We start from the raw sequence: 8,487 nt of genomic DNA on the forward strand, positions 1-8,487 counted from the left end.
CTACAGCCGAATCCCCCACCTCCCCCACCCCCGCCATCACCCATGGATAACATGCACGGAAATCTCCGGTTCTACTATGTACAGCAACCTTGTTTGGATTATGTGTTGTTCCTTGGGTTTTTTGAAGTGATATCGTTCTCTTTATCAGACATCAACTCTGGCCTAATGGTCTCCATTAGAGGGCCGCTCGGATGGGGGACAACCGCCGCATTCTCGACGAGAGTCAACACAACCCTTGTATTCCTTTCTCTTCTCATGTTGTTTTTAGAAACGCGTCCTCGTGGGAGGGTGGGGATTGGGTGGGGGGTTGGAGGTTGAGGGAGAGGGCTCCTTTTTTTCATTACGGTTAAAAACAAAATACTGATTATTGTAGATATGGTTTTGACTTGAAAAATACTGTGATTTCAGAGAGTGTCAGAACATGTTCTAGAGCTAGGGCATTACAAGATAAAAGAGTCAAAGGTATGCATTACTCATTTTGATTGTTTGGAGATAAAAAAAAAAAAGCATATTCTGTACATTTTATCATTCAGTATTCTCATGAAAGTATATTTGTGCTGTTTCTTTCCTCCTAACGACGCTCTTTAGATGCAGCGTTCATTGACGTCATATCCTGCTTTGTGTTTGCTAAGAGGAAACGGAGGATTGCTTTTGTGATTCGTTTGAAATTATTCTGCAGTGAAGATGTGCGAACATGTATATTCAAAAGAGTCAACATATCCGCCTACAGTTTGACCAGTTGTCATTGAGTATATAGTATTCTTTTTTTGTTTTGTTTTGTTCGTTGAGCATTCTTCTCAGTGTCGAGATTATTTGATCGGGACAGTATCGGGCAGCACGTTCAGAAGGTGGTGGGGAAAAAAGTATTCAACGTTTCAATCTTAAACTCAGTCAGTGCCATCCCACACATACGCCAAACCCCGAGGATCAGAAACGACAGCCTATAAGCAGGAAGGATTCTTGGGGGGGAAAGTGTCCCAGAAATAGCCATAAATTGAATGATGTAACAACCAAAAGGCCTACAATCCATATGGATTATTGCTGTTTTGCTCAAACACAAACACACACCTACACACACACATGCAGACACACACACATTGCATTTTCAGTGCTCAGGTTCATTTGCAAAGAAAAAAAAAACCTCTAAGATTTTGTATTTCATTAATTAATTCATTGTATTTTTAGTTTTTTTAATAGGCCTGGTTAATAGTGTATATAGGTTGAAAAATTGTAGCCACTAAAAAGCGTTTTATGATATTAAAGCAGATGGACAGCTGACACTCTGTAAAAGTTTTGAAAGACAGAAAAGAGGGCAAAAAGCAGCAACATACACAACCAAACCTAGTTAGGGGCATTGGCCCCGGAGAAAAAAATAAAAGTTACAAAGAGAGCAACTACACACAAACATCTGGGATAAGACTGGCATGGAAGGGCAACATGTTAATGAAGTTAAGGTGTCTAAGGTGTGTTAAAATAAAAGGAGTGCTAATCAGAAACCAATTTGTCTCCTTACGTCTTAGTGAAGTTTGTATTGTGATGTGGCCCAAGCCTTGAGCTGAGTTTAGTATTCCTTATTGTGTACATTTTATGCATTGTTGTCCTATTCTCTAGAAGCAAAAAAAGAAGAACAATCACTGTTGAATATAAAGCAACCCATGAAATCTTACAGAAAGACAACAAGAGTAACACAAATACATAGTGTAGTGTGTTTATATAGGATATCTTGTCTTTGTTCCAGCAGCCAAGTAGTCTGCTGTCTCGGTGATCCTAAAGTCTAATCATGCGGCTAGAAGACAGCGATTACTGAAGAAAAGGAAATAGTTATTTATGAGAAATTTTGACGAAGCCCGGGAGCAGGTTCTCTTGTTAAGTGAAGATTACATATTCAGTGGCGTACTGTAGCAAGGGTAAAGGATAGAAAGGGGGTGGGGTCTTTTAAAGTTGCCAAATGAAAGTGAGTTAAGGCTGTCAACAAAAAACACAGGCAGTGGTTACGACACGTCTAAAAAAGCCCAGTACCAGTTTTAAAATAGCATTTCACTGATTTAGCATCACACTCCTATCAGACTGTCAGACTCTGGATGGACAGTTTAGAGCAAAAAGAAGGAGAAATGTCTGTTTTTAAAGAAAATTATTATTCTCATAAATCTTTTCATGTTAGAGTCTTGCATCTATGGAAGAAACTCCACCAAAATGGCATCACTTGGAGCACAAAAGCTTTATGCAGCTTCGTTCACATATGCAGTAGTAGCGCCAAACACCCGCCCAACTAATGCTAAAGTGGAGTGCCCCTTTGACATAATTACACGCATCCCTGTTACACATATGCTGCAATTTTAACATATGAGGATGTTCTGATGTAAGACATTCAGTTGACATCATTACTGTACACAGTCCTCAGTTTTCCAGTCGTTTTTTTGCAGTCAGATTTTGATTGCACTCCCACAGTGTGGACAGTCGACATTAGGGGTGTCACGATAACCGTTTATTAGCATTAACTGTGATATTTAGGAATGAAATATGGATCTTGTGCTAAATATGCACATGTGATAAATGTTTTGCTTTTGTTTTTTTGTATGCCTTTGTAGAGTTACAGTCACAGTCCCTCATAACTTCCATGCAGTTGTATTATGAGTTTCATTAATTTGCCAAAAAAAGAACCCAAAATAAACAAAGTTATATTAGAATTTGACCAACAGCATTAGTGCCTTTTTTTATTTTGATAATGTTGTTGATTTTTTTTTTTTATCGTGACAGCCCTAATTGGTAAGTGATACACAGAGTTCTCTGAGTCGGGGAGAGAGATATACATATTCCAATTTATGTTGCAGGTTACAATAAAACAAGAGTAATGATAAATGGAAGTTCATACCAGTAACACACAATTTACTTCTTTTTTTTCTTAATTTTTTAAAGAATTTTTGTCATTTTATCCTGTGCTGCACACTAACAGCTTGTCAAACTGTTTGAATGGAATTTGGTGGATCTTCGCTAAGAGTTTGGTCAAACTATGAGGGCAGATTATACCGTTTGTTCTAGTATAAACAAGCACTTTTTGTTTGTTAAAGTATCACAACCACAAGTGTTTTTAAGTAAATTGGTGGAACGCGTTTGACTAGGGTTCAATGATTTGCACTTACACTACATTTTGTGATGTAAACTGACACAAGTATCACATTCTTGTTCAGGTTTGTTTATTGACAGAAATCAATTCAAGCATCCATTTTCATATATATATAGATATATATATATATCTATATATATATATATAGATATATATATATATATACATATAGATAGATATATTTTGTCAATAGTAAATGCATATCTTTAATAAACACCAAGTAAATACGGAGGAAAAACATTAGCGGCCCTTGCATGCTCGCAGAAGAAGAAGAAAAAATACAACAACAAAATTCCACCACTCATTTCAGGAAGAACATGTATTACCTGCTTTCTGAACACGAAATCAGCACATTGTTCCCCAAAAAGCTGTGAGGATCTTCTGTTCTATGCTTTCACTTTAAATTTTTTGCTTATATGAGAGAGAAAATAAATTTCTTTTGACACATGTTCATGGAGTGGAGCAGGAGGAGGAGGAGAAAAAATGTGTTGAACTGATTTCAATGTGAATTTTCTTGCCTCTAGTGTATATGTGTAATTACATGTGAATTGTACTGTAAATATGATATCTTTCACTTAATAGTTCTTAATGCATGAACAAAAACATGGCAGTTCGTAATACCAGCTAGCCTCACTGCTAATGGCATGGACAGCTTCTCTAGCATTGGCATACTTCTGCAAACGAAACCTAAAAAATGAAACAGAAGAAATACACGGTGTGCACAAAATAATGGAGAAATCAATGCAAAGTCCTCTGACAGTGAAGGAGTTTCTGGTGGTCCCGAGCTTGTATCGGTTCACCCATTCCCTCCAGAACAAGGCTAATGCTAATGCTGTTGAAGATGCCTGGAAATTACAGTATGCGGCCTTGGTGCACTCTCAGCGAATGGGAATCTCCTAATAACTTTAGGATTTGCAGAAGATTTCAGTACAGGACACCTGCTGCATTTACCTCAGCCATGGATAAACCACTCAGTCATCCGCGAATCCTCTCAGAAAATTAAGGGCATGATCGGCTTGCTGGCTCGTAGAGGCTAGAGGAGCAGGTTTGCCTTAAGAAGGCGAGTGGGATGTTCTTACCTGTTCCTCAACAAGACAGTCGCATGTGCCCTTGAGCAAGGCACTCAGCCAGTTGCCTAAATGCAACTGCTCAGTTGCACAAATCTGTGTAGGATGGTAGTGAAGTATTTTTTAGCGGGGGTGAGGGTATTAATACAAAATTATTCCCTGGGTGCATGTAAAGATCCACGAATCTGATAGTATTATTAAACAGTTTAGTTAATGTGGGCTTGTGCTCTTTTCGATGTTCTATAAAGTGCCACGTTAAATGCCATTACACATCTTACCAAAGTTTCATCTCCAGTCTCCACATTAGCTCGCTTCATGTGGCACTGAAAGAGTGAACCACAACCATGCGAGCATGTTGAACCAACCAAAACACCAGAACAAGGCTGACTGGCTCCTCACTGTTGGAAGAACTTTTGTTGGTGCATTCATTATTTTGTATGTACCTTGTAACTGGTTTTGTTTTGCATGACCTGAGTTTTAAAAGGTTAATTTTCCTACATTTTTACTCCGCACCATCTGATTCATCTCCACAGCCAGGAAGAGAAAGATCCAGTGTTTACATGCTCAAAATTGCACTTGTTTTACAGCCAGTTCTGCAAATCTTGTGAAAAAAACTGTTCATAAAACTGGAGGACCTATCGCACGATTGTGGCAAAACGCGAATATGTACCTCTGCAAAAGTAACTGTAAATCACACAATTTGGAACAGATGCACCAAGCGGATGCTGTAGTTTTATCAGGTTCAGCATAAGCATTAACATCAAACGCCCTTCAGCTACAAAGGATGTAAAGGATGCTTGCTATTAGCATCTGAACGTAAGCCATGTGATTGCACAGTGAGTTGGTGTTCCCTGTATTTTCCTCTCTAAAAAGTTGCCTCTGGTTAAGGTCTGTTGTCGGTTACTGTACGAGGATTCCCGCAAAGAAGCTGTGCTGATTCCCACTTACGCATCAGTTTACTGTACCTCCTTCTTTAAAGGAGGAGGACTAGATCATGTTTAACCAGTAGGTAAGAAAATAATTATCCAACACTTTTTAAATTTTGGCAATGGAAGAAAACAAAAAAAAAAAACCCCACAAGATAAACAGCCCATTATTTTGCTTTTTCCTTTTGTTTCGGTATAAATTAGTAAATGATTTTTCTTCATTTCTGTGTTCATTTTGAATTTATTGTATTCGTTACATTTGTTATGGATTGTTATTCTTACTGTTGTTGTTGTTTTATCATAAGAAGGAAATGTAATTCATCTGATATACTGGCACTGGAAGAAAAATGCATTTGTTTTTTTGTACTGTAATTGTTTTGTTCACATTGGGCGCTTATTTGATTCAGTTGTTTAATAAGGTGTTTGATTTCATTTGGAGTACCAGTACTCATGAAATCAACATTTGTGTAGTATGAAGTTGTATTTTTTTTGTCAGTGCAAAATTAATGTTATAGTGTCGATCAGCTTTTTTAGGTGTTTGAACAAAATGTGTTTTTTACAAATACAAGGTGTTCAAGTATGTGGTATAAAAAGGGTTATCATTCAAACAACCAACTTTTTACAAATAAAGGCTTATACAGTAAAGAAAGCTAATGTCTTTTCATTTGCCCTTTGTGGACTAATATATGACACCGTTTCGTTTGACTTTTGATTAATTTCTTTTTCAGATATTAGTCCCCAAAAGGTAAATAGCATAAATACAATGTTGCAAACCAAGAGGACAAAATCAGGTATTTGCCATTGCTACTCCAGGTTGTTGTCAGAGCTCTCACCGCTTAGCTGGTGTCTTGCTTTTGATAAGGACTGCTGGATATGAAGACAGTCTGAAAACAAAAAAATTAAGAAAAATCAAGAGTGTCTTCTTTTAATTTGATTACAAAACATTGCGCGTTTATGAGAATATACCTCCTTTCATACCCTATTTCCTGAATAAAGACGCAAAGTGACTCCTGCTGACAAGTGTAATATTTGCCCCTTTTTCAATTCAGGAACTATTAAGATTCATTTTTCTTTACATTCTTTACAGATGTATGATAATAAATCAGAGAGCAGGAATGCCTTTGTGGGGCAGTTTGCATTCTACAAAACACATGATGATTAATTTGCTCTTTGCTAAGACTCTTTGTCCTCTGGCTGAGGGCATGGTGCTATATATGGTTGCACATTAGGGTTGTTTTTTTTCCTGGATGCAGTCTGGGCTTGAACTTTTAGGTGGTGAAAGTGAATAGAATGGGCTCTCAATGTAATTGCACCTTGAGCAAAGACAGCAGTAATGATCCAGAGAGAGAGATTTAAAATATGTTGCACAAAGGAATCTAAACTTTAAGAAACATTCATTACTGTCCAAATCAGCTTATTGATTATGCAGATCAAGTAGCACGGTGGATTTGGAGGGGCTTTGGGATGCAACCTGTGTCCCAGTCGTCAGTCTCATTTGAAGCAACAACCTGAATAAAAGCACATCAGTGTTTTAAATGTAAAGCATGTACTTTTACCACACTACTAACATTCTGTGACCTCCAAATGATCTAACAAGGCTTTTCATGCATAGACAAAATGTATTAACTCGTTTCGATGCTGTTTAAGGTCTGTTCATCAGCTGCGCTTGCAGTCATACTCAGAAAGCACAATATTTTCCACTGTGTGAAAGCCATGTTCCTCCCAAAGTGCAAAGACATTCAGTTCAGGTCCACCAGAGGCTTTAAATAGCCTTGTAGGTGTGAATGTGTTTGTCTACATCCATGTTAGCTATGTGATAGACTGGAAACATGTCAAGGTGAGCCCTTGTCAGATCCCTAGTGCTTGCTGAAATGGATTCCAGCCCACTCCTGTGACCATGGAGAACATAAGGTTTAAGAAGCGGATGGATACTTGCACTTTATATGTCTTTAAATACATGTAGCTATCTGTGTAGTTGCAATTACATAATGGAAAAAATCTGTCTTAAAATAAGTAACCAAATCAGCACATACCAGAATGTGCTGTTATTTGTGTATCTGTAGATTTAAAGAGTCATCAGTTCCGTGCCTCTTAATAATTTTTAAACACAGATATCCTGAGATTCTAACATTTCAGTGTTGTGCACTATTACAAACTAGACTAGGTAAAGTTTTAAGTGCTTATTAGCTTCAAAGTTCAGCTCATTAGTCAAGTTCATAACAGAAACATCGATGCTGCATTTACTATCCTCACTGGTGGCTTTGGCTGGGGACACGACAGAATAGATGGATTTTTCATAATTTCCAGATGGGTTGCATCACCCGTCAATAAAATATTCAAGCAAAAACTTCTATATCTTATTACCTCAGTTAACCCTCTCAGGCTCAAATTAAACTTTTTGTTGCTAATGCACAACCAAGTCCTGCAGTGGTAAAAAAAAAAAAAAAACATAAAATATGCATGTGGGGTAATCAGGTTGTTAGTTTTTAACTGTTGCAAATCGGCAACGCCTGCCTCGAGAGGGTTAAGAAGCTTAATAGAGTTGTTGATCTTTTACCTGTTTAGATATATTGCCTGCCTACAATAACCTAGCTGCTTAAGTTAACATGTCTACTTGGATTGAATCATGTTTCTGAGAAAAGGTTTTTCTCCCAAGGCCTAAATACAAATGCAAACTTAGGTCATCCAATTCAAGGAATTCAGATACACACTATTAACGTGAATCTATTTTGCCTTTCATGCCTGGTGCCCGCTAAGCACTTGCATGCTACTGGGGATTTATCGAATTTCAAATAAGATGAACTTCAATCACAATGCGTGCACACAGCGGTGGTAGCATCGTTGCCGTTGACACATCCTGTTTGGAGCCCCAGTAAGACTCTATACCCATGCTAACTGCAGTGTCATGTGGCTAGATTTATAAATAGCAACGCTTGGGCTAAAAGCTAATATCAACTCTTTTTTTTTTTTTTTACAGTTTCTATAACCAGCTAATTAGGATTAAACAAAAGGTAGAAATTAGACTGGAAACATATAAATATTGGGACTAACTAAGTTCTGAACTATCCAAAGAACAGCCAACAGTTCAAAGACCCCCTCTAATGAATATGACACTTTTAAGCAATTTTTACCATGTTAGCCTCATTGCCTTGGAACATCATGAAGAAAAAGAAGAAAAAATATGATTTTGACATTTTAGACATTCAGCTTAATTAACAGCAGCCAGTTTAGTGTGATTGGCAAACAAGGTTTTATCTAACATTAGTAATATATCAAAAGCTGTTTCCCTAACTAACTAATCAGTAGAGTTAACAGAACTTATGTTAGTGCAACGGAGGCTTAACTGCCTGTGTTAATCTAGATAGCTACC

This window comes from Haplochromis burtoni, unplaced genomic scaffold (assembly GCF_018398535.1).
Source record: "Haplochromis burtoni strain Fernald_Lab_line unplaced genomic scaffold, NCSU_Asbu1 Contig_152, whole genome shotgun sequence".
Classification (NCBI taxonomy): Eukaryota; Metazoa; Chordata; class Actinopteri; order Cichliformes; family Cichlidae; genus Haplochromis; species Haplochromis burtoni.